The sequence below is a fragment of the Callospermophilus lateralis genome, chromosome 1 (genome assembly GCF_048772815.1).
Source record: "Callospermophilus lateralis isolate mCalLat2 chromosome 1, mCalLat2.hap1, whole genome shotgun sequence".
Lineage (NCBI taxonomy): Eukaryota > Metazoa > Chordata > Mammalia > Rodentia > Sciuridae > Callospermophilus > Callospermophilus lateralis.
The window spans coordinates 79973294-79998156 of record NC_135305.1 but is presented as its reverse complement, the minus strand read 5'-3'; the positions used below and the strand labels follow the sequence as shown (position 1 = coordinate 79998156).

Sequence of the window (24863 nt, the reverse complement as noted above, 5' to 3'; positions counted from 1 at the left end):
CAAGCCTAAGGCAGGGGCGGACAAGAGGGCTAGCTTGATACCGTCAAATGCCAATTGGTGTTCCTCAGTCCAGGTGAAAGGGTTATTTTGTTTGGTCAATGGATATAAGGGGGTTGCTATCTCGGCAAACCCCGGGATCCAAAGTCTACAGAAGCCTGCAGTACCCAGGAATTCCCGTAGTTGCTTGGGATTTTGAGGGGTTGGTATGCTCGAGATTGTTTCTTTTCTGGCAGCCGTTAGCCATCGTTGACCATTATGGAGTTCATAACCTAGGTAGGTAACCTTTATCTGGCAAATTTGTGCCTTTTTGGCGGATGCCTTATATCCCAACTGTCCCAAGGTTTGTAGTAATGCCTCCGTACCTATATGGCAGTCTTCCTCAGTGGTGGCAGCCAGAAGGATATCATCCACATATTGAACCATGATCAAAGAAGGGTACCTTCTGCGGAAGTCAGCCAAATCCTGATGCAAGGCCTCGTCAAAGAGTGTCGGGCTGTTCTTAAATCCTTGTGGCAGCCTGGTCCAGGTCAGCTGTCCGGAGACTCCTCCTTCGGGGTCTTTCCATTCGAAAGCGAAAAGGAGCTGGCTTTGAGGGCACAATCTTAAGCAGAAGAAAGCATCTTTTAAATCTAGAACAGTATACCAGGAATGGGTAGGAGGCAAAGTGCTGAGGAGGTTGTAAGGGTTAGGCACGGTGGGATGGATGTCTTCCACCCTTTTGTTCACCTCTCTTAAATCCTGGACTGGTCTATAGTCGTTTGTCCCCGGCTTTTTGACTGGCAGCAATGGGGTGTTCCAGGGTGATCGGCAAGGGGTTAAAATGCCTTGGTCTAGGAGGCGCTTAATATGTGGTCTGATGCCTTGATAAGCCTCTCTTGCCATTGGATACTGTTTAATGCTTACGGGGGTAGCCGTGGTTTTCAAATGAATGACTCTGGGAGGTTGTTGTTTGGCCATTCCTATCCCCCCAGTTTTAGCCCAGGCTTCCGGGTAAGACTTAAGCCAATAATCCATCTTTTGGTCAGACTCAGGGGGTTTATCAAAAAGCTTGTATTCATCTTCTAATTTAAAAGTCAGTACATGTAAGGGGGCCCGATTTGGCCCGGTGATGGAGGCACTTCCATTTTCAAAATAAATTTGAGCTCTTAGTTTGGTTAATAAGTCTCTCCCTAGTAGTGGATACGGACAATCAGGCACATGCAGAAATGAATGGGAAACCTTACCTGAGGCAAGGTGTACCTCTCTTTTGGTGGTCCATCGGTACGGCTTGCTTCCCATGGCACCTTGGACCCACGTTGTTTTGTGGCTCATAGGGCCTGGTGTCCGTGTCAGCACCGAATGCTGAGCTCCAGTATCCACTAGGAAGTCACAGGTTGCCCCCCTACTTGTAAGGTTACCCGGGGCTCAGGGGGGAGCTCCTGGCCCTGACTTCCCTAATCTTCATCTAAGGCCAATAGCTGAGTAGCTCAGTTTTTCCTCGGGTTGGGGGGTCTCTTTGGGCAATCTTTAACCCAATGTCCTTTTCCCTTGCAGTAGGCACATTGGTTTCGGTCTACACGGGGTCTGTTTCGCTCCTTTTCTCTATCTGCTCTATCTCCTTTTTGCCCTGCCTGAGCTACAGTGGCCAGTATCTTACTTAGTTCTTTATTACGTTTTCGATCTTTTTCTCTTTCCCTTTTATCTAGTTCCTCCTTGAACTTAAGATCTCTCTCCTCCTGCGCGTTCCTAATTCTTTCTTCCTTCTCTTCTGGAGTTTCCCTTTTGTTAAAGATCTTTTCTGCTTCCTTTAATAAATCTGCTAGAGAATAATCTTGTAAGTTATCTAGCCTCTGCAACTTATTTCTAATATCTGGGGCAGACTGCCAAATAAATGCCATGGAAACATTTTCTTTCTGTTCTTCGCTATCAGGGTCAAAGGGTGTATACCTCCGATAGGCTTCTTTTAGTCTCTCTAAAACTGTCTTACCTGTGCCAAATTGGTGGGCCGCCGCCCTGCTCCATGGAGACCCGCTATGAGTAACTGGCGATAGAGACGTAGGTGATTCCTACCTGCATCAGTGTTATAATCCCAGTCCGGCCTAATCAAGGGAAAGGCTTCATTAATCAAATTTGGGAGTTGAGTAGGGCGGCCGTCATCTCCCGGTACATTTTTACCGGCTTCTAAGAGTACTTTTTGTCTTTCCTCTGAGGTGAGGAGAGTCTGTAAGAGCTGCTGACAGTCATCCCATGTTGGCTGATGAGTTACTAGAATAGACTCAATCAAAGAGGTTAGAGCTACAGGGTCATTGGAGAAAGAGGGATTGTGGGCTATCCAATCATAAAGATCAGAAGCGGAGAAGGGCCAGTATTGGTATTGGCCATTATGACCTCCTGTCTGCCGTAGGGGGAAGGCTCTAAGATGTATCCCCTAAGGCGTGAGGTTCTCGGCGCCCACGGAGTCGTCCCGCCATGGGGGAAGGCTCTGGAGGGTCACGGGCGGGGGGGGGGGGGGGGGGGGGGGGGGGGGGGGCTGAATCTTCTCGATCCTCCTCGCCTTCTTCCCCTGAGGACACCTGGTTGGGATGAGGGGCAGGTAAAGGTTGGGGATGATAGGGTGGGGGTTCTTTGGTAATCAAATCTATGAGAGTTGCATCCTCTGGGGGCAAAACCTTCTTTGGTTTTGTCCCTGTTGGGGCCGATTTTTCAGATTTATTAAGAATGGGTTAAAGCCTAGAGGTTTGAGGAGGGGGCGCAGGGACAAGTGGGGCGGAAGGTAGGGGAGGAGTTTCAAGGGGACAGCGTGGAGGAAGCTTAGGGTGAGAAAAAGGGGCAACCCAAGGAGGTGGGTCAGAAGCTAAATTTTCCCAAGTAACGATGTAGGGCACTTGGTCAGGGTGCCCCTGTGGTCCTTGGATGAAAACTCGGGACTTCACCTGCAAGATATAATCAAGATTAAATGTCCCTTCTTTAGGCCAACCGATGTTGTATGATGGCCATTCAGTGGTGCAGAGTGTTGTCCAATTCTTTCTGATGTCTACTGACAGGTTATTAGCCCGGTTTCGGACGTCCTGCCAATGGTCAAAAGTAAGACTTAGGGGAGTTGTTATGGATTGTCCCATGTTAGTTTCAGACGGAGAGAAGAGGAGGTATAGAGATAGGAAGGCAGACACAAAAATTAGACCAAACAGAAGGAACGCTGCGCGGTGTCGGCACAAACCGAAAGTATCTGATGGTTTAGGGGGAGTCGAAACTCCACCGTCACCCAAAAGAACAGTGTATCCTTCGGAAACACCGGGGACCCCGAAAAAGTGGGCCCTTTGAGTCCCTGGGACGTCTCCCAGGGTGGCAGGGGAGAAGTCCGAGTTCGTCAACTCTTTCTCGAGCTGACCAAACTATAGAGCGGCTACGCAGTAGTCATACGAACGCTGCGCGGAGACAAGACCACACTCAAAACAAGACGGACATTGAAAGACTCAAGCTGGCCAGCTTACCTCCCAGTGACGGTGAGCGTCCTTCAGACAGGGATCTGGGCGATTATCTCGGTGGAACCTCCATATGAAAGACCCTCAGATTCCCTGTCCCAAGAGAATCACACAATACACTGGCTGCAAAAGCAAGAGGCAGTTTATTAAGACACAGACGCCTGCGGGTGCTCAGCAGAACCTCAGCCAGAGCTTCGGTGAACTGGCACACCGGGCTTTGGGGTACAGTTCTTTTATAGGGTAAGGGGGCAGGTTACATACATAGCACAGTAACAGGTTGCTTATTGGTTCAGGCATATAGGTTACTCAGGGGGCAAGGTTGTTTTTCAACTTATGTTCCCGGAAAAACCACATATTTGCACTCTGTTTTCTCTGTTCCTGCTTATTGGTTCCTGTTTGCTCAATCGTGCCCTGGGACGTAATTACCCGGTTCTTTCCCCTCTTTCTTAATCGGTTACACTTAACTGATTATCTGAAAAACACATCCTACGCAGGTTTGTGACATGTCCTGGTGATTTTGTAACTAGGCCTGAGGTTGCTGGGCTAGGGTCTTTCACATGGATGTGGTGGAGGTGGGGGGTACAGAAAGAATGCATCAAACCTGGAACCCCAACGGGTTCTGGAAGACATACAAGATGACAAAACTGAGCTCTATATATACCCTTGGTCACCAGGGAAGGGCTCAACAGGCTCAGGGGGTAGAAGTTTGACCTATAGGGAAGAACAATGACTCAACTAATGTTTGAACCCATCTTTCTTCCTAGAACCCATTTTTCTTTTTAGGGGAAAAGACTGATTTTTTTCCAAACTGCATTTTTTTTTTTTTTCCTTTTTGGTAGTACTGGGAATGAACCTTGGGGCACTCTACCCCTGAGTTACACTCCCCAGCCCTTTATGTTTTGAAACAAAGTCTCAATAAATTGCCCAGGCTAGCTTTGAACCTGTGATCCTCCTACTTCAGCCCCAACTCCCCAACTCCCCACTCCTGGGTCGCTGGGATTACAGGTATGTGCTACACCTGGCTTCAACCAGCCTTTCAGAGGAACACACCAAGCAGTTCACATATCTTCACATTCCAGAAAACTTCCTTGGAGTGAAAATCCAGTCAATATAGGAATCAGGATTCAAGGAACCCAAGGTAGAATTAACAGCATTGGGGCACATGGTAAGAATCTTTGCCCCATTTTCTCCTACCTTGTTGTGACTATATGGATTTTCAAATTGGTGAAAGTGCCATTGGTGGAGGCGATCCCCCACTCACTGTCTTGACAGGGTCACAGTGAAAAAAAGTGTTGGCAAAGCCGCTCTCCCACTGTCTTGACAGGGTCACAGTGAGGATGAATGCCGGCAAAGCCACGCTGGTTGGTGGGTAACCGAAACCATGAGACCCTTTTTTATGTAATTGGGACTTTGCATTTTCATGCTTATGTTTCTCACAGGAGGCATGAGTATGTCAAATGCCAAACAAATTAAATTTCAGATGGCTAGAACAGAACAGGTAGTTCATGCCTTGGAGGTCGTTCTACCTACCCCTCAGCATATCAAGGACAAAGTAAAAGGCTATTCTTCTATCTCAGTACATTGTGGACAAACCTAATAACGGACAACAATCATCCTCTGAAAAACTAACTCTTTGAGAACTAGTGCACCTTGACTGAGAAACAAACTCTTTGAGAACTAGTGTACCTTGACTGAGAAACAAAGAAACTCTTCGAGAAAGCAGCTCAACCAGTTTTATGAGAATAAATTTAGGAAACAATTAAAATAGGTTTATAAGACACAGTTTTAGAATAATGTTAGAAATATTATTTTATTTAGATTCTTAAGTTTAGAAATTCTTAAGTCTTTAGTTGTATAGGTTTCTGATATGTTTTAAGGATGATTCATAAACTTTAGGATATTTTAAATATAAGATTTAAAGGGACTTTTTTAGATGGAAATTTTAAATTAAAAATAAAATACAAGTGTACTTTAGGTTAATGATTGGCTAGGAGACTTAGAGTCTGGTTACGTAGTTTGACATTAGTTAATAAGGAAATAACATATCTTGGGAAAAATAGTAAATCTTGGGAAAATCTGAAGGATGTAAATTGGTGACATGTTTTATTGATGATTCTGTACTTTGATGATTGTATGGCTGGGGGTCATATCCTGGAAGGATGTAGATCGGTGTGCTCTCAATCATGGTTAAGGAAATGTCATGTCTTGGCAAAGTTTTAAATTATATAATCAATGACGTATTGTGAATCTATAATGATGAGAAAAATTGTAATAAAAAGGGGACCCAGAGAAAGCAGCTTTAGCTCTCTCTCTGGAGATTGCTCAAACAGAACGACTCCTGTCTCACCATTTCGCCGACGCCACTCCTCCTTCAGGACTCCCTGGACCCCGCTGGGGCTGGACCCCGGCATGCCATGGTATAGTTGAGATTCAAAGTGCAGCTGTTGAGCAGGTAGAGTATTATATGCTGCTGCCTCAATCATCCATAAAAGTTCATATCTTGGATGGGGTGTGTCAGTATCCTACTTTTCTCTGATATTTATCATGTGCATGAGTCACTTATACCCTAAAAATGATCTTCATGCATTTTTTGTTGCTCTTAATGTCTCAATAAAATCATGTTAAATGGTGATCCCAAACCACTCTCCCATAGATTGCTTTGGAAATGTTATTAAGAAAACAGAAAGGATATTTTTAAAGTCATGCTTATTTTAGTATGAATTTATATTCAGTAAAATTCATCCTGTTAAGTGTGATATTTGACAAACACATAATCATGCAATCACCACCATGATCAAGATGTAGAACAAGATGTAAAAATCACTTTGAAAATATCCTCCTAGTCCTTTATAATCAACCCCTTCCTGTTCTTGGAATCAATTGATCTGCTTTCTGTCAAGAGGGTCAGATCTAATCACCAAAATGATCAACTGTGAAAAAAGATGGAAGCGTACAAAACACACAAAGCCAAGTTTTTGAAAGTATTTTAAAGTTTTCTTTAGTCAACCAACAATGAGGACAGTTTCAAATTTTGCTATGATGTACAGATATTTTGCTCAGGTAAGAGGTAAATCTTAGAATTTAATTCTAGTCCTGCCATATTTATGCCTCTACTAATTGAGTGTACATGATTATCTGGAATAGTAATAATCATTTTATAATGACCTTTATAAATTAAAGCAGTCAACAATCTCTTAAGATAGTTGTAAAATAGCTAGTTAATTTAGAATTATTCTAACTGATCTTTTTTTCTTTTTGGTACCATGAATTGAACCCAGGGATGCTTAACCACTGAGCCACAACCCCAGCCCTTTTAGAATATTTATTTAGAGACAGGGCTTTACTAAGTTGCTGAGGCTGGCTTTGAACTTGTGATTCTCCTGCCTCAGCCTCCTGAGCTACTGGGATTACAGGTGTGAACCACCCCTCCTGGCTCTGATCTTAATGAACCAGCCTTGGTCATCTTTGTAGAGTATATGAACCAAGAATAAAGACAATCTTTAATGTTAATTCTGTGTCAAGTTTCAAACTAGCCTTGCTAACAGAAAATCTAAATGCAGAACTAAGTTCTACAGAAATGACTCTAAGAGTCCAATTCAGCTACAGGGCAGAGGTATAATTCCCAGATATGCTCATATATGTAATTACGACTGTCTCAAAATTCACCTTTGTGACCACCAAGAAAGGAACAAAGACATCAAAACCTCTATTCCATACAGCCATATACCTTATTTCTTGAACAGCTTTAGTGATTCTTTCATGCATCAGACCTGTAAAAGAAATACAATAGATTATTAGGTCAGCAATTACTAATCAATAAAATAATATAGTAGTATGTAAATATGTTCTTTTGTGTGTGTGCTTGGGATCAAACCCATGGCCTTGTGCATGCAAAGGAAGCACTCTACCAACTGAGCTAAATCCCCAGAGCCCTTAGACTATGTTTACAAAAACTGCAGAAATAAGAAACAGAATCCCCAATGTACCCATTTTTGATACAAACATTTTAGTGTACACACATGCAAAAAAAAAAAAAAAAAAAAAAAAAAAAAAAAAAAAAATTTAACTCAAAAAATTTTAACTCTCTTGGCTTGATGAAGCATTAATCCATTTACTAGAGGCTTTTGTCCTCTTCTGTGTAAAGCAGAATTTTAAAAGGAATGGTGTGACTGCATTTACTAAATTCCTGCATACCAAATTGGCCTCAGGTAAATCCTTTAACCCATCAGAGCAGAAGCATATCCAATCAGGTTAGAGTTCTCATCCTTGGCCAAGAATTCTATTCCACTATGAACTCAAGCCAAATTGTTTCCATTTGGTCCATACCTTATGTTCTTCAGGATCTTGAGCACCACTGAGCCTGGCAAAAAAGTAACAACAAGGTTAATGTTAAGAATATCTGACTGAGTATGATGGCGCATACCTGTAACCCCAGTGGTTTGGGAGGCTGAGGCAGGAGGTTCGAGAGTTCAAAGGCAGCCTCAGCAAAAGTGAGAAACATTAAGCAAGTCAGTGAGATCCTGTCTCTAAATAAAATACAAAATAGGGCTGGGGATGTGGCTCAGTGGTCAAGTGCCACTGAGTTCAATCCCAGGTGCAATAATAATAATAATAATAATAATGATAATCCAGCTTTTTTGTTTAAAGAGTGGCCTGTATTGTGGCTATCTACTAGCTGCCTTTGATGAATAGATAAAATACAAAGCTATGGTCTCCAAATTCCTGACAATTCCAAAGATTTTAAGTTCCTTATACTCTGGGAATCAATTTTACTTTAGCAGTTTCCATCTTTCCAACTTTATCTTTGTTACATTAGCACACAATAGTATCAAGTTAAGAAAACAAACACTACTTGGATACACTATTCTCCTAAAAAAACTGAAACAAACTTTTCACAACAGATTTAAAATAAAAAGAAGCATGAAACTTGTTTACAGTGAGGCTGAGAGCCCAGAGTTGAGAAGTTTCTAGTCCTGGGCACTTGCTCAGTAACCATAATCCTTAAATAGACACTGGCTCAGGACTGCTTCCTTGACATGCCAGGCTCTCAGCCTGCATCAAACTGAATGTTAACCTAGTTTGGTTCAACAGGAATCCCCAACACCTAAATCAATGGCAAAACAAAGAATACCCATTGGAGGTTCCTGTGTCACTGGGCTATTTGACAGACAGAGGATTCAATCTGTTCATTGCTTGGGTCTAGATTTGTGGCTGAACAAAAGGTGCCTAGAACACAGGTTACATCACTGCCCTTCTTTCCTCTTTCAAACCAGTAAAATTGATGTCCCACTCAGCTTCCTCGTATTGAAAGGGTAGTAAGAGTCTATCAGAGCTGAGGAACACATGTCAAACCCAAGACTTATCTTATAAGACTACTGCCATAATGTGCTATCTTGCCACATACTCCAAACAACAGAGCCAGTCTATCATGAACTAGAACCTCCATAACTGAGCCAAAATAATTCCAGTCTCTTTATAAATTAGTTGGTGTGTGTGTAACACTAATGAAAAGCTGACTAAAATGCAAAGCGATTATTCTAATTTTGCACCAGGCATACATGAGAGTGTCAGTTACCCTATATATATTTTTTTCATTACTTAGTGTTGTCAGTAGATTATTTTTAGCAGTATACACAAGTAGTTTCTCATTATTTAAAATATTCTCTGGAAAAGTTTACAAAATGCTGTTGATATTCCTTGAATTGCACTCACTAAATAAACACAATTAATTGAATATTAGTACCTCAATAAAGATGTCATATGCATTGAAAAACAAAAACAAAAGACTACTAAGTGGTTCCTATGACAGACACAATGAGTCTTTCATTCACTTGTCTAAATTTAGATCTTTATAGTTTGACAAATTCAGAAAATATCCTTTTGTACAGCAGTTTAGCGCCCTAGAGTGCATTACATTTAGAATTGTCAGGATGCTTAAAAAAAAAAAAAAAAAAAAAAACACAAGTCCCAAGGCTAGGAAATTCTTCTTTCAGACAAACTTTCTCAAGTGCAGCTTTGCATGCTTCTTACATCTTGGGGACAGAAGTTAGGTGTCTAACCCCTTGTCCAAGCACAGCCCCTCTCCACCCTCCGTAGGACCAAGCAAACAGGCCCGGCTCCCAGCACATTTTGCAAGGGACCCTGTGCAGCGCACCAGCCTCTCCAGGTGGATCTGGGGGAGAAGATTGTGGGCTCCCTCATGAAGCCTCCCAGCTCTCTGCTTGACTCACTGCAGTCATCGGCTCCCGGAAGATTCACCCAAACCTTTTTAAAAATAAAAACAACTCCGCTAAGCTGCAACTGGAAAGCATTTGTGGCGGGAAAGTGGCAATGTGGGCGAAATTACCTCTGCTTGTTGCTAGCACTGGAATTATACTGTTCTGCTCGGAAACTTAAAGCGCTTCAGACCTCAGATCTCATCGATTTTCTAAGTAGGCTATGTCGCGATCCCCAACTACCGGGCAGGCGGGAGCCCCAGGGGTGCTTAAGAACCCGGAGGGGGTCCCTGGATCTGCTCCTCGGTCTTGATTAAGTCCAATTTTTGGACTTCTGCACCTACAGGGGCCCCGCCCTTGGCGCCGAGCTGAGGCCGAACCCCTGTCCCGGGCTCGGGAAAGGGCCACCCGCCGGCGAGACCCTCAGCCACGTGGCGGGCTCCCACGCTTGGCGGGTCGGTACACACTTACCGAGCAGCGTGCTGCGACCGAAAAGAGAGGGCGCCTGGGAGATCAACATTAAAAGAGCCCTGGGCCGTTCGCATCCGCGCAGCAGCCAACCAAAAAGTTGCCAAAGCGCCCCTCCCGCCCTGGGACCCCGCCTGACCAGCGGGGCCCGAGGCCCTCGCGCGCCCCCTGCCGGCCTGCCGGGAGCAGAAACCCAAGTGGCCGGGAAGGGGATCGGCCCTGTCCAGGTCTCCTAGGTCGCGTCTCCTGATCTCTCCGCCCCGACCCCTGAGTCTGCAGAGTCTGCGAGTTCGGGGACATTTGCCCCAGACACTTCACTGGCTGGGACGTTCCCTTACCTCGTTGAAAGTTAGAGGAAGCTCTGGCACTCAATGTTGGTATCTCTGCCTGCTCCTCCCCTCGTTCTTCTTAAAGTCTTCAGCCATACCCCATTTGGACTTAAGCCTCTTGCCTAATCCTGTAACAGAAGTTTGGCTTCCGTTAGAGGAACTATGAAATCAGGTGGGGGCGGGGTCTCTCTAGGCGAGGAGCGGGGCAAGTGAAGACTCCAAGTGCCTAGAAAACTCACAAATGGCTTATAATGATGACCAAGGTCTAACTATCTTGCCCCCACAGCACCTCTGTCTGTTTGGATTGGAGGAGCAGCGGTGTGTTTTGAATGCAGAAAATTAAACAGTTCCATGTCTAGCTGCCTAGGTAACAGAATATGAGCGTCGTGGACTGAATTTTGTGCCTCCTCTCCAAAAAATATGTTGGAGTCCTAACCTCCAGCACCCGTGAGTTTGGAAATGTGAGTGTGATCTTATTTGGAAATGTCTTTGCAGATGCAATCAAGTCAAGATGAGGTCATTGGGGTGGACTCTTCTAATGCAACAGGGCTGGGTCCTTATAACAAGAGAAAAATGCACGTGAAGACAAACATACAGGGGAATATGTGAGGACAGAGGCAAAGATCTGAGTGATGCTGCAGCAGACCAAGGAATGCCTCAGTATTGTCAGCCACCATTGGAAACTGGGAAGAGACAAGGAAGGATTCTCCCCAACAGATTTCAGAGGGAGCCTGATCTGGGCTGACACCTTGATTTTGGACTTAGAGCCACCCAAATGAAGGTAACATATTTCTGTGCTTTCAAGTCACCAGGTGCTTTTTTAAGACAGCCTAGGAAAATAACATAATGACTGGGAGTGGGAGGTATGGGGTAGTAAGAAAGGAGCCAGCTGTGTCTTCCAGGAGTTAAGATTGACATCTCCTATAAGCCCTGTTCAGAGGAACTTGTTTCCCGTGTTTACCATGGAAGGCACTTGCTGACACTTAATAAGCTCTCCATAGATAACTGCTAAATTAGTGATTGTCTTCATGCCTTGCAGTGCAGCAGGCAGTGGGAATATAAGGTGAACACATAGTCATGCTTTCCCTGTATGTAGGGACTCTTTCTCTGGACATTTGTAAACCCGAGAGGGATGAATCTGCACAATCAAAGCTTCATGCCCATGTCACTCAAAGGGCTTACCTTTTATGCCAAAGTAGAAATTCACTGGAAGGAAAGCCAAGTGGAGAGGTTAGGAGTGGGAGGCAGGAGGTCAATGATAACAGTCCTAGAAACCAAGTGTCCATCTCCTTCCTCAGGGTGGTCTGCAAACCACCAAGGCACCACTGGACAGTATCCCTAGCACCAACTACTCTTACATGTTCTTTTACCCTTACTCTGTCCCTGGAATTTTGAGATTTGAGGTTTTCTAAGGACTGCAGCACTTGAGATCATTTTGGGAGGAAGGATTGCCCAGGGCAGTGAATATTTGAATGCCTTTTATGTGCCAGGTACTGTGATTGGTGTTGTTACTGTAAAGTTTGGTGAGAGACTTCCCCTGCCCTGAAGTGAGGATTTACATGTAAGTAGAAGTTTGAGCACTGTGCCAAGGGAACAAGATCAGCCACTGAGCCCAGCCTGCAAAGGATGGGGGGAGGCTTCCTGAAAGAGAAGATTCCTAAGCTGAGTCTAGCATTTCATGCAGAAAGCTGGGAGTATATCACACTTAGGAGAACAAAGAATCAAAGCAGCCAAAAGTTAAAAAAAAAAAAAATTTAGAATAGTAGAATAGAAAGGACTTTAATTATCCAGGATTTTCTCTGATGAAGTAGACTTAACCTTAGGGTGTTCTCCAAAAGCAGAGTTATCATGAGTGTATATATAAAGTGAGCTCTATGAGAACTCTATTTCCTTCTCTACTGAATACCAAGAAGATAGAATAGTGCCTAAAATATATTTGAATAAAGGAGATAACTCCAGGAGAAAAATTGCATTTATCCCCCCAAATTAGTTAAATATTCATACCTAAGATTCTTTAGAGTTCAAAATGGGACTTACCCCAGCTGTAGCTTCCTGGGGTTACCTAGAGTATGAATTTATCTCCATATTCCCAGAACTTGGCCTGGATCTTGGTGCATGGTAAAGGGTCAGTAAAAGTTGCTTTTTTTTTTTTTTTTTTTTCCCTCATTCTGGGGACCAAACCTAGGGTCTTGTACATGTCAGGCAAGTGCTATACCACTGCACCCTACCTCCAACTTTTGAATTTCTTTACTTGGTGCAGGTTTGGCCTGCCTTTCACACATGGGATGATCTACTGAGGGTAGGCATTCCTGGCTGTCGGGTGGGGTTTGGCACTTCTCTGGCTAGCTTTGCTGCTAGTGCATGGGAAGCTCTTTTCCTCCAGCCTAGATTTGTCTATGGAGGAACTTCTACCAGATAATGTCCTGGCCTCTTGCACATCCTTTCCTCCTTTTCCAGAGGAAGAAGGAATTTCAATAAAATTCTGTGCTAATATGTCAACAGCATGCAAACTGAGGCACTCTTGTTGGTCTCTATCCCCTGCCCACCCTGTTCTTAATGGAAAGTGGCTAAGATTCCACTCTGATGGGGGAGGGAAGAAACAGGAGTTATATGGCCTCCTCCAGAAGCCATTAGGAGCTACCTGTTTCAGTGTGCAGTCAACTGGCACATTAATAAATGTCACTACCTTAAACTTTTGTGCTTTTTAGATAGTCCAAACTGAATGAAAATTAGTTTTCTTGTTAACTTTGCAATAACATAATCTTGCATTTTTAGTCAATTTAAAATTTTGGCCCTTGCTCATCTTATGGCAGGTGACCTCTACTGGCTCATCTTTCTCAAAGAAGAGCAAATCTATCCAAAAACTGTAAGCTGTGAGGATGCCCCCCACTTTTCCGTCACTTCTCAGGGACAGTGTGAGGCAGAGGATATCCAAGGTCCACACTGGGATGGGACCAGATCAGCTCTGAAGACACAATCTGAACAGTTATAAAGCTGACACTTCAGTTTCCATTCTGTTTTATGTCTGATTTGGTACTGAATGTGGGAGGAGAAGAAAACATTATTCTTCATTCTCCTCAAGTCCTACAGTCACTTGACCCTTATCTCCATGAGGATCTGAGACTTACATATTCTCAATGGACTAACATAGATTAGGGAATTTGCTTTCATGAATTAGTGAGCTCAGCCATCTACTCTTGTGTCTATGTTTACTGCATATTTTAGTATGGTGTTGCAATGTAGGGTCAGAATATAAAGCAACTGGAGACATTATTTATGGTGTAAGGGGTCCCTCCAGTTGGAGGTTAGCATTTTAATTGGAATCACTGGGCTAGTTGCCATGTGCAGGTCTCTCTGCCCAGCAGTTTGCATGTTCCAAGCAGCTGTAGGCTTGTTTTCAAGACAAGAAAGAATGTCTGCCCTCACTGAAGCATATTGCTTCATCTGCCTAAGTAAGCCCGTGTGGCTCATCTCAGCAGTTAGAGGATGTACAAGTGAGCACCCTGGAAGCCCTGGAAGATGAATACTCTTGTTTCTGATCCCCACGTGGGTACCAAATAGTGTTTTGTTTTTTAAATCCCCTCAAGTTTATTATTTACAAACTTATTTTCGCAATACTTCTAGGAAATGCATGAATAAAGTTTAAAAAATAATGAAGTTATGTATTCAATATACCAAATATATGACCTTTATTGATGAAGATGATCTGGTTTGTTGTTTTAGTCAGCTTTTTCACTGCTGTGACTAAAAGATCCAACCAGAACAATTGTAAAAGAGAGAAGTTATTTGAGGGCACATAGTTTCTGAGGTCTCAATCATAGACAGCAGACTCGATTCTTTGGGGCTCAAGGTGCAGCTGAACATTTTGGTGAAAGAGCGTGGCAGAGATTCCACTTGCCAGATACAAATATATAACCCAGGCTGTGTCCCCCGTAAACCACTTCCTCTAACCACATACCTCCTCTGCCTCCAGTTACTACTCAGTTAATCTAAACCTAATTTGCTAATTAGGTTAAGGCTATAACCCAATAATTTCTTCTACAAACCTTGCATTGTCTCACAGATGAGCTTTTGGAGGATACCACATCTAAACCATAACATTTTTGTAAAACAAATTTTAAAGAAATTTAACTCTATATCCTTCAGCACTAATCCCTCTTTTATTTCTTTTTCTTGATAGCAAAACTGCTCAAAAGAGTTGTCTATATTTGTTTTCATTTCCTCTCCTCCATTCTCTTCTGAACCCGACAATGGTGGACAGCCTCTGATGGCTCACAACAGTCCCCACATCCTGCTATTTATGTTCTCAAATAATTTTCTCCCCTGGAGTGTTAGTCAACTTTTTGTCTCTGTGACCAAAATAACCGATGAGAGCCTTAGAGAAGGAAAAGTTTGTTTGACTCCTGGTTCCAGAGGTTTAGTCCCTGGTCAGCTGACTCCATAGCTCTGGGCCTGAGATAAGGTGGAAGGACATGAGGAGGAAAGCAATTAGCTCATGTTACCAGGAAATAGAGAGAGCACGAGCAGCCAGGGGCAAGATATATATTCCCCAAGGGCACACCCCCTGTGACTGCTTCCTCCAGCCATGCTTCACCTGGAGAAAATAATCTATCGGATTATCAATCCATCAAATGGGTCACTCCACTACTGAAGTCATAGTTCTCATGATCATTTCACCTCCGTAAACCACTTCCTCCAATCACATACCTCCTCTGCCTCCAGTTACTACTCAGTTATTCCCATCAGGGATTAATTCGCTAATTAGGTTAAGGCTATAACCCAATAATTTCTTCTCCAAACCTTGCATTATTTAACATGAGGTTTTTGGTGAACACCTTATATCCAAACTATAACCCTTGAAAATGTGGGCTGGGCAGCAGAAGGGTTGAGATGACATATGAAAAGAAGCTAAGTATCATATATCATTAGAGAAATGCAAATTAAAATAACATACCACCATGCACTAATTGGAAAGGCTCAACTACCAACCACTGACAACTCCAAATGTTGGTGAGCGTATGGAGTAACATGGGACTCTTGTTCATGGCTGGTGGGAAAGCAATTTGGAATATTTGGAAGACGGTTTGGTAGTTTTTTACAAAACTAATTTATTTTACCATAAAATCTAGCAGTAATGCTCCTTGGTATTTACCCAAGGGAGTTGAAAACTTATATTCACATGAAAACCTTAATTCATAATTGCCAAACTGGGGAACAACCAGGTTTTTCTTTAGTAGGTAAATGGATAAACTATGGCACATTTAGACCATGGAATGTTATTCATAACCAAATAGAAATGAGCTATCAGGTCACACAAGGACATGCAGGAACCTTAAAGGCATATTACTAAGTGGAGGAACTCAATATAAAAAGGTTATATACTGTATGATTCCAACTATATGACATTTAGAAAAGGTAACACTGGAGACAGTGAGAAGATCGGTGGTTGCCGGGGGTTGGGGATGGAGGAGAGGAATGAATAGATGGGACAGGGGACTTTTTAGAATAGTGAGACTAGAAATAATGCATGATGGGCATTTCTAGATGCTGAGCCACCACATACTTAGAATGCCATATGGAATCCAGAGCCACACTTCCCACATGGTCCCTGGCTAGCAGGTCCCTCAGATGACAGCTGTACCCAAGCCAGCAAGCACCAGTGGCTCATCCCCACCACCTGCAGTTGGTTCACCTGCTGCTGCACCCTGGCAGCTGGGTCTGATGGCTCAGATGGCAATCCCTGCAGCTGGTGTGGCTGTGGGCTCTGTGGTGTGGCACACACTGGGTCATTACATCACTGGGGCTTCAGTGGAGGAAATAATGCTGACATCACTTACTGGGAGCCTCAGGGAACCCAGCCAGAACAGCAGCAGCAACCTGGTGGGCCTCGCTTTTAGGAGAGAAAACAATTTTTGGAGTGTACCCAGAACCAGGGTGAGGTTAAGCTCTGTGAGAGTTTCAATGAAGAGCCGGCACAATGCAGAAAGGCAAATGGATTAGTCTAATCTAGAAGTTCAATTGAAGAAGTAGAAAATCAGCTCTGATGACCAAGTTCCATCAGCATAAAAATGTAATTGATAGTGAAAGTAGGAAATGTAAAACCAAAAGTTAGACTTCTCTTAATAGCTTCATTGTTTCTGAATGGCAATGCAAGAGTTCTCGAACTGTATTGAAGTTCACCAAGTTGATGCAGGATCTGGGGCTGGACCAATATTTGTGCAGTCTCCTTAAACCAGCTGTTTTGATGTTATTCTTTGTGAGTTAATTAGAATAAAGTGATTTTCTCCTAAAAACAAAAACAAATTTTGCATTGTAAGTGTGGATACATATCATTATACATGTCAAAACCCATAGAACATAGAACACAGAGTGAACCCTAATATAAGCTGTGGCTCTGGTTTGTAATGATGTGCCAGTGTTGTGTTAGAAATATTGAGGTACCACAAGAAATCAGGCACGTGCTGATCTAAAGTTACTCCTTAAGGCAAACTGTGCTTCTGCAGTAGGGAAAGCTACTGAACAAAGTCTGCAAGCAAGCACACTTGGGTGAGCAGTCTGCCTGTTCTTACCCCTAATGCAGCACTGCCCCTTGCTCTGATAGGAGTAGTTTGGGATTACAATGTACATGATGGGCTAATTTTAAAATTAGGGCGGGCAGCTGGGCACGGTGGCTCAGGCCTGTAATCCTAGTGGCTCAGGAGGCTGAGGCAGGAGGATCAAGTGTTCAAAGCCAACCTCAGCAACTTATTAAGGCCCTAAGCAACTCAGCAAGACCCTGTCTCTAAATAAAATACAGGGCTGGAGGTATGACTCAACTGTTAAGTTCAATTCTCGGTACCAAAAACAAACAAACAAAAAACTGAGGCAGACAAAAGAAAGAGCTATAGTTAAAATGGCTACGATTGTATTTTACATCCCAATTTCACATTTAAGGCTAAATACTATATTCTGAAAATGGACCACTGGAGTTTCTGTTTCTCACCAACTATAACGAATGCACCACTCTAGTGCGGGATATTGCTGATGTGTGGAGGGAGAGGGGGTGGTGAGAACTCCCCTATTTTCTGCTCAATTTTGCTGTGAATCTAAAAAAGCTCTTAAAAAAAAAAAAAAAAAGTCTTAAGAAAGAGTGATGTGATGTCACTCCCTGGAATAGGTTAAAGAACGCAGCTTCCATTTCAGCCACCTTCCATCCTGTGCGCATTGTGTCCCGTTCCATGTTCTGTAGGAAGCAAGCTGCTGTGCTGTGAATTGCCCTGGGAGGCCCACTTGGTAAGAAATAGAAGTCTCAGGCCAACAGCCAAGAGCCATCTGAGCCCCCACCGGGAGCCATGTGAGCGACTTGGAAGGGGATCCTCCTCCATCAAGCCCTGAGGTGACTCCAGCCCTTGAGGGCGCCTTGACTGGGGCTACCAGTGACACCCTGAGCCAGTGACACTGAGTTGAGCTGCAGCCAGATTCCAGGCCCACTAGAGCTGTGAGGTAATAAGTGTTCATTGCTTTAAGCTGCTAAATATGGGGTAAGTTGTCATGCAGCAATAGATAACAGTGCACGCGGTTGTCCTCCTGGAGAGAGTTCAAGGTCAGCAGGGATTCCAGTCTTTGCCTTTGTTGGCCCTCTCAGCCCTGTGATCACCTTCTCCTTGAAATACTTCTCTTTGAGGGCTCTTGCTTCATTCCCACTTTCTCAGTTTTTCTCCAATCTTGTCTGCTTAAATTTGTACTCCTTATATCTGGAGCCTAACTTTACCAAGTTGTGTTCTCCAGGGCTCAGCCCTCGCATCTCAAGTCTTCTTGATCGACTCTTTTCTAGGTAACGACTGCACCCAGTCATCCAATTTCAAATGCCATTTTGACCTGATGACTTTTACATGTTGTTCTAAGTCTAGACTGTTACGTGACTGTTACGTGACTTGCAGACTCATATACCCAACAGTTCACTCAGCTTTTGCACTTAGATTTGTTTCTGAGAGGCATCTCATATTTAGCTTAAGTAAAAGGAAACTCTTGATTCCCCCCCCCCCCCGGGCTCAAAAATTGATCTTTCCACCAATGCAGTTTCATTCTTCTGTCATCTCACAGCAGGACCTAGAAGGCATCCCAGACTTTCCTCCTTCTCTTGCATCAACAGCAGATCCTATCAGTTCTGCCTCTAAATTCCACATCTGTCCACTTCCTAACTTTGCCAAGGCTCTAGTCTCTGTCCTATTTTAACAGCCTCTAATCAGTGCTTTGCTTCCTTATTTGCACCTAATTCTACACACTACAGCCATCTATCTATCTATCTATCTATCTATCTATCTATCATCTATTCTTTCAATGGCAGGAATTAAACCCAGGACCTTGAGCATGCTTTAAAAAGTGCCTCACGTATTAGCTGAGTTATCCCCCCAGCGCCAGAGTAAGCTATGTAGAACATGAATAAGATCATCTTCTCTGCTCAGTTCCTGAGTAACCTCTCATTTTTTTTTTTTTTTTCAATGTAAAGCCAAAGCCCTGGGAGGGGATATAGCTCAGTGGTGAAGCACCTGCCTAGGTCCTGGGTTCAAGTCCAATACTGAAAAACAAATAAACCAACCACAGTCTTTTCTGTGGCTTATATGGCTAAATGAGGTCTGTCCTCCTTTTCCTCTCTGTCCTGCCTACTGACATTCTCTTCCTTGCTCATTTATACCTGCTACACTAGCCTCTTTTCTTTTTTTTTTTTTTATTTTTTGAGAGAATTTTAATATTTATTCTTTAGTATTTGGCGGACACAACATCTTTGTATGTGGTGCTGAGGATCGAACCCGGGCCGCACACATGCCAGACGAGCGCGCTACCGCTTGAGCCACATCCCCAGCCCCACTAGCCTCTTTTCTATCCCACAAACATTGGGCCTTAGCACTTGGTGTTCCTGTGCCTTCAATGCTCTTCCCTCAAGCTTCATTTTGACTCACACTGCCTCTTCCTTCAGGTCTCCATTCATAAGCCACCTATTATGGCTGAATTGTGTTTCCTCAAATTCATATGTTGAAGTCCTAACCCTCAGTGTAATGAAATTTGGAGATAGGCCCTTTAGGAGGTTGGTTAAGGCTATGATAATGGGGCCCTAATCCTATAGCACCAACGTCTTTATAATAATGAGAGACTCCAAAGACCTTTCTCTCTCCCCACACATTTTGCAGAGGGAAGTTCAGGTGAGGCCCAGCAAGAAGGAGGCAGCTACAAGTTAGGAACACAGGCCTTGCCAGAAACTAACTGGTGCCTTGATCTTGGACTTTGAGCCTCCAGAACCATGGAAAATGAATTTCTTTTTTTAAAGATGCTCCTAATCTGTGGCATTGTGTTGTAGTATAGCCCAAGCAGACTGATGCACAGCAGAGGGAGGTCTTATGTGAAGGTTTAGTGTCATCTGCCAGCACCTCTCATCTCTCCTGCATGCCTAGCCCCCTTAATCTGTTTTTTTTTCTTTGCATCATCACTTTAACCACCTTTTCTTCCTCTAACCTGAAGAACATCAGCATCACGAGGCAGAAACTCGAACCCACAGCAACCAGACTATATTTGACGTGGCTTAGGCCCTCATTTCATGATTGTTAAGTGCTTATGATTGAATTGGGACAAAAATTCCACTGTGCCAACATTGCTTCAAACTCTGCAAACTACTGGTGCTCAAAAGGAAGAAAACACTGTCAAAAATTGAGCTGTAATCACAGTGGTCCCCTAATTTATGTAGTCTCATCTATATTATTCTTAGAATCAATTAGGGATTTCATTTGAAATAGAATTAGGTAATAGAAATCTGATGACAGGGGCTTAACCAAATAGCAATTTGATTTTCCTCTCTTAATATTTCAAAAGAACCTAGTGTCTTTCTCTCGTTCTGATCAGCCATCCCTAAAATATAGCTTCTGTTTTTTCTAATTGACTCCTCATAGTCACAAGATGGCTGCCACACATCCAACAGCTCATGGCTGCTGCACATACAGCATCTCATCTGCATTCCAAGCCAGTAGATTGAAATGGCAAAATTAAATGACAACCGAGTTAGCCCTTTTAAAAATTGCTTTCTCAGAAGCCTTGTCTGGTGATTTCACTTACATCTCATTGGTCAGAACTATGTCATATTCCACCTCTACTTGCAGGTAATTCTGAGAAATGCCTTTTTATAAATGCTAGGTACACAACTATCCCTCTCCTGAGGCTATACCCAAAGGACTTAAAAACAGCATACTACAGAGACCCAGTCACATCAATGTTTATAGCAGCACAATTCACAATAGCTAAACTGTGGAACCAACCTAGATGCTCTTCAGTAGATGAATGGATTTTAAAAATGTGCATATAGACACAATGGAATATTACTCAGCAAAAAAAAACAAACAAACAAAAATAAATAAATAAAATAAAATCATGGCATTTGCAAGTAAATGGATGGAGATGGAGAAGATAATGCTAAGTGAAGTTAGCCAATTCCCCCCCAAAAAATGCTGAATGTTCTCTCTGATATAAGGAGGATAATTCATAGTGGGGTAGGGAGGGGAATCACTGGAGGAATAGACAAACTCTAGAAAGGGCAGAGGGGTGGGCGGGGAGGGGAAGGGGCAGGGAGTTAGAAATGATGGTGGAATGAGATGGACATCATTATCCAAAGTACATGTATGAAGACATGAATTAGTGTGAATGTACTTTGTATACAACCAGAGATATATGTGTAGTAAGAATTGTAATGCATTCCGCTGTATTATGTAAATAAAAAAAATTCTGGGTACACTACTATGCTGAATTAAAATGGGGATTTTTATTTATGTTTTGAATCTGGAAAACTTTGGAGGCAAAGTCTCGTGCATTGAAGGCTTGGTCCCCAGGGCAGCAATATTCAGAAGTGAGGCTTTTAGTAATGATTGAATTACAAGAACTAACTTCACCAGTGGATTAATCCACTTAATGTATTAATTATCTCAATGGACTACTGGGAGGTGGTAGAAATGATAGGTAGTGGGACGTGATTGCAGGAAGTAGGTTACTGGGGGTGTGCCCCAGGGGGCTATATCTTGTCCCTGCCTCCTTCCTTGCTGTCTGTCTCCCTCTGCTTTCTGATTGCTGTGAACTGAGCAGCTCCCTGCATTATGTCCTTCTGTGATTTTCTGCCTCACCTCAGACCTAAAGCAACTAAGCCAGCTGACCATGGACTAAAACCTCTAAAACCAAATAAACATTTTTTCTTTCAGGAATTGAATCCAGGGGTGCTTAACAACTGAGCCACATCCCCAGCCCTTTTTATATTTTAGAGATAGGGTCTAGCTAAGTTGCTGAGGCTGGCTTTGAACTTGCGATCCTCCTGCTTCAGCCCATTGGGATTACAGGTGTGCACCACTGCACCCGGCTCTTCCAAATTGTTTGTGTCAAGAATTTGAGTCACAGCAGTGAAAGCCCCTGATGAATACAGAGGTGCTTGGTAGAAAAGAAGTGATGGAATAATGAGAATTGGCCAAGTGTCCAACCGTGTGGTCCCCTCCCTGATGTACAAGAAAAGCAACTTCCCACTTTTCAGTTCCTGAAAGAAGGTAACCCAACACCATGTTCCATGTTGGTACTTTAATCTAGAAAAAGGTCCAGGTAGGGAGCATAGCACGTACAGAATTCCATGTTCAGTGCCCATGAGAAAGAGCTTCCTAGGGCTGGATCCCGGGGGAGGAGGGGTGGATGGAGATTAATTGTCATATCAGTGTGTGATTGTTCAACTCAACATTGTCAGGTTTACATTTCAAGAGGGTAGGGATTGTGGCTGCTTAATTTCCGTATATAAAAACCCAATCTGCCAGAACAGGCAGTTGTTAATAAGTGCCCTTCACAGAAATGACAGATGATGTGAAACCACTTGATTGCATTGTCCTTTCTGATTAATGCATATTTATGACCCACATTTGGAAGCCTGGAAATAGCTGCCAGGCCTATCCAAATTTGTGCTGGGTAATTGAATGCAGCAATGTCACAAATGGCTTCTCCTAAATCATGCTTTTAGCTTTAAAAAAAATTATAATGAAAAAATGAATAATGCTTTTGTTCCTCCCTGAGAAGCACATAAAGTATATTTAGTTTCTACCCCTTCCGTGCTTAAGCCCCTGGGCCAGCGTGACTCTCTGTCTTAGAGAAAGGCACAAGGCCTACCTGGCTCCCATTTGCTACATGCTGTGTCCTTTCCTGGCCCCATGGAGTTTGAAAGTTGGGGCAGCAGATCATGAACCTAGGTGTGGACAACACAGTCACTCTGCATTTTCCTGTTGTCCACTTGTCCCCCTTTACGGGGCAGCATGCTATCAGAGAAGGTCACTGGATGCCTGGGAGGCCTTGTATCTTAGTCCAATTGGAGTAAATTTCTTCAGACTCAATGTTTTAAACAGGATTTTGAGGTAAATGTGGAGTCTATTTTTGTCAAAGGCTCAGTCCTCTGGGTTTCTGTTTGTCCTTCTCTTGTCCTCTCCAGAGGCATCGGCTGCATGTGTGGGAGGAAGGGACCCACAGCTGAGGAGGGGCAGTGGTCGATACATTCTCTGCATGCACAGTGGCCTCTGCTGTGGTATGAGCTGCCCTTAGGACAAGGACGGCTGAGAAGCCACTGTTCCCAGCCCTAGGTCTTTTCTGGAGTTGGCTGATGAGTCCTGGGGCCTGCTCACACATGGTCACACATGCTCTTGGTTTGAGCAGATTTTGCATAACTGCCCTGGATGACTCCAGTGTCACCTACAGTGGCCACCCTATCTTAAAATCTCCTTTCCTCCACTGCTTTCTATTTATTACTCCTCTTCTTTATTGCACAACTATCTATCCATCTCCCCCCTCAAATGGCTTTCTCCAAAAAACCTAAACAGATGAACGGATAAAGAGAATGTGGTACATATACACAATGGAATATTACTCAGCCTTAAGAAGAATGAAATTATAGCATTTGTAGGTAAATGGATGGAACTAGAGAATATCACACAAAACGAAATATGCCAATCCCCCCAAATCAAAGACTGAATATTTTCTCTTATAAGTGGATGTTGATCCATAGTTTGGGGGGGAAGGATAAAGGAACTTTGGATTGTACAGAGGGAAGTGAGGAGAGGGGTGGGGTGATGGGGTTGGGGATGGGAAGGATGAGGGATGAGACAGACGTTATTACCCTATGTACACTCATGATGTGACTCAGCATCATGTAGGAATGAGAAGTTATGCTCCATGTGAGTACAATGTGTCAAAATGCATTCTATTGTCATGTATAACTAATTAGAACAAATAAAAAAAGAAGTTCAAGTCCCTTGTGCCATAATTCACTTCAGTCTCTATCCTCTAGGGAGGTACGTAGTTGTATCCTTAGGTGTCTCTTGTCTCTTTCTCTCTCTAATTTCCATCTTCATCTCAGCACCCACACCCATAACCATGACCATACCTGCACCTACACTTACCTACATCAATTAAATGCACAGATTCCCAAATTCAATTTCCTTCCTTCAAATCTCTGCTCTTCTCTATTAGCTGTGCATACTTGAGCAAGTTAATTATCCTGCCTGTGCCTCTGTTTCCTTGTTTGTAAAATTGGGATAATAATAGTACCTACTGGATAAATTAGGATAAAGTGAAGTCATACACAGAAAGCATTGAGAAGAGGAACTGGCACATGGAAAACACCATGTAAATATTTGCTGCTATTATTATTATTGGCTGTTTTCCCTACTGGAAGATAAAATCCACATTATACTGCATCTTCTGGTGCTTAAACAATGCCTGACACATAGCCGGCCTTAAATGGCTGTTGTATGAATGAATAAATGAATGTATTGAGGGAAAAAAAAAGAGGGAAGAATCTGATCTATTTTAAAAAAGATTCTCACCTTTTACACTGCCTCTGGTAAAGGTCTAGGTCTTTCTCAAAGTAACTTCGCCTGTTTGGGGCTTTCCTATTATCTAAGGAGGTAAGAACCAGGTCTTACTTCAGTGGGTTTTTCTAACCCAATCTACCCTACCTCTGGGTCCCCAAGCCTGTTGGATAACCTGGTTCTGGGAAAGTCTCAGCTTTTACCTCTAAGGAATTCCTGCTCTTTCCTCACAGAATCTTGGATACTTCCCAACATTGAGGATAACACTAAAGTTTCCAACTCTGAGAACCTAGTATGTGAGCAGCGGGTGGGTGTTATTGTTTGGTTGTAAGGTGTCCCCCAAAAGCTCACATGTGAGACAACACAAGAAGGTTCCGAGGAGAAATGATTGGGTTGTAAGAGTCTTAATACAATCAGTGATTTAATCCCCTGATAGGGATCAACTGAGTGGTAACTGAAGTGGTGGGGTGTGGCCGAAGGAGGTGGGAATTGGGGCGTGGCTTTGGGGTATATATCTGTAACTGGAGTGTGGAATCTCTCCCTGCT

General features: G+C 43.2%; 1 long non-coding RNA gene, 1 other non-coding gene and 1 pseudogene across 4 annotated transcripts in view; 1 reads left to right on the top strand and 2 right to left on the bottom strand.

Moving 5' to 3' along the window:
• Positions 1-10565, bottom strand: part of LOC143381625 (uncharacterized) — a 28144-nt gene extending 17579 nt beyond the window's left edge. The window contains exons 1-4 of one of the 3 annotated variants that reach the window (XR_013088829.2): positions 10483-10565; positions 7788-7821; positions 7189-7231; positions 3471-3584 (exon numbers count right to left, since the gene is read on the bottom strand). This is a non-coding gene — a long non-coding RNA (uncharacterized LOC143381625). Of the gene's footprint in view, positions 1-3470; positions 3585-7188; positions 7232-7787; positions 7822-10147; positions 10237-10482 lie in introns of those variants that run through there. The other 2 variants (XR_013088830.2, XR_013088828.2) reach the window with 2 other exon arrangements.
• Positions 7661-7734, bottom strand: LOC143384332 (small nucleolar RNA SNORD93). Its single transcript, XR_013089292.1, has one exon. It is a non-coding gene; the product is annotated as a small nucleolar RNA SNORD93 (small nucleolar RNA).
• A 5476-nt stretch (positions 10566-16041) lies between the features above and the next one.
• On the top strand, positions 16042-16478 carry LOC143405030 (coiled-coil-helix-coiled-coil-helix domain-containing protein 2 pseudogene; annotated as a pseudogene).
• Positions 16479-24863: the final 8385 nt, after the last annotated feature.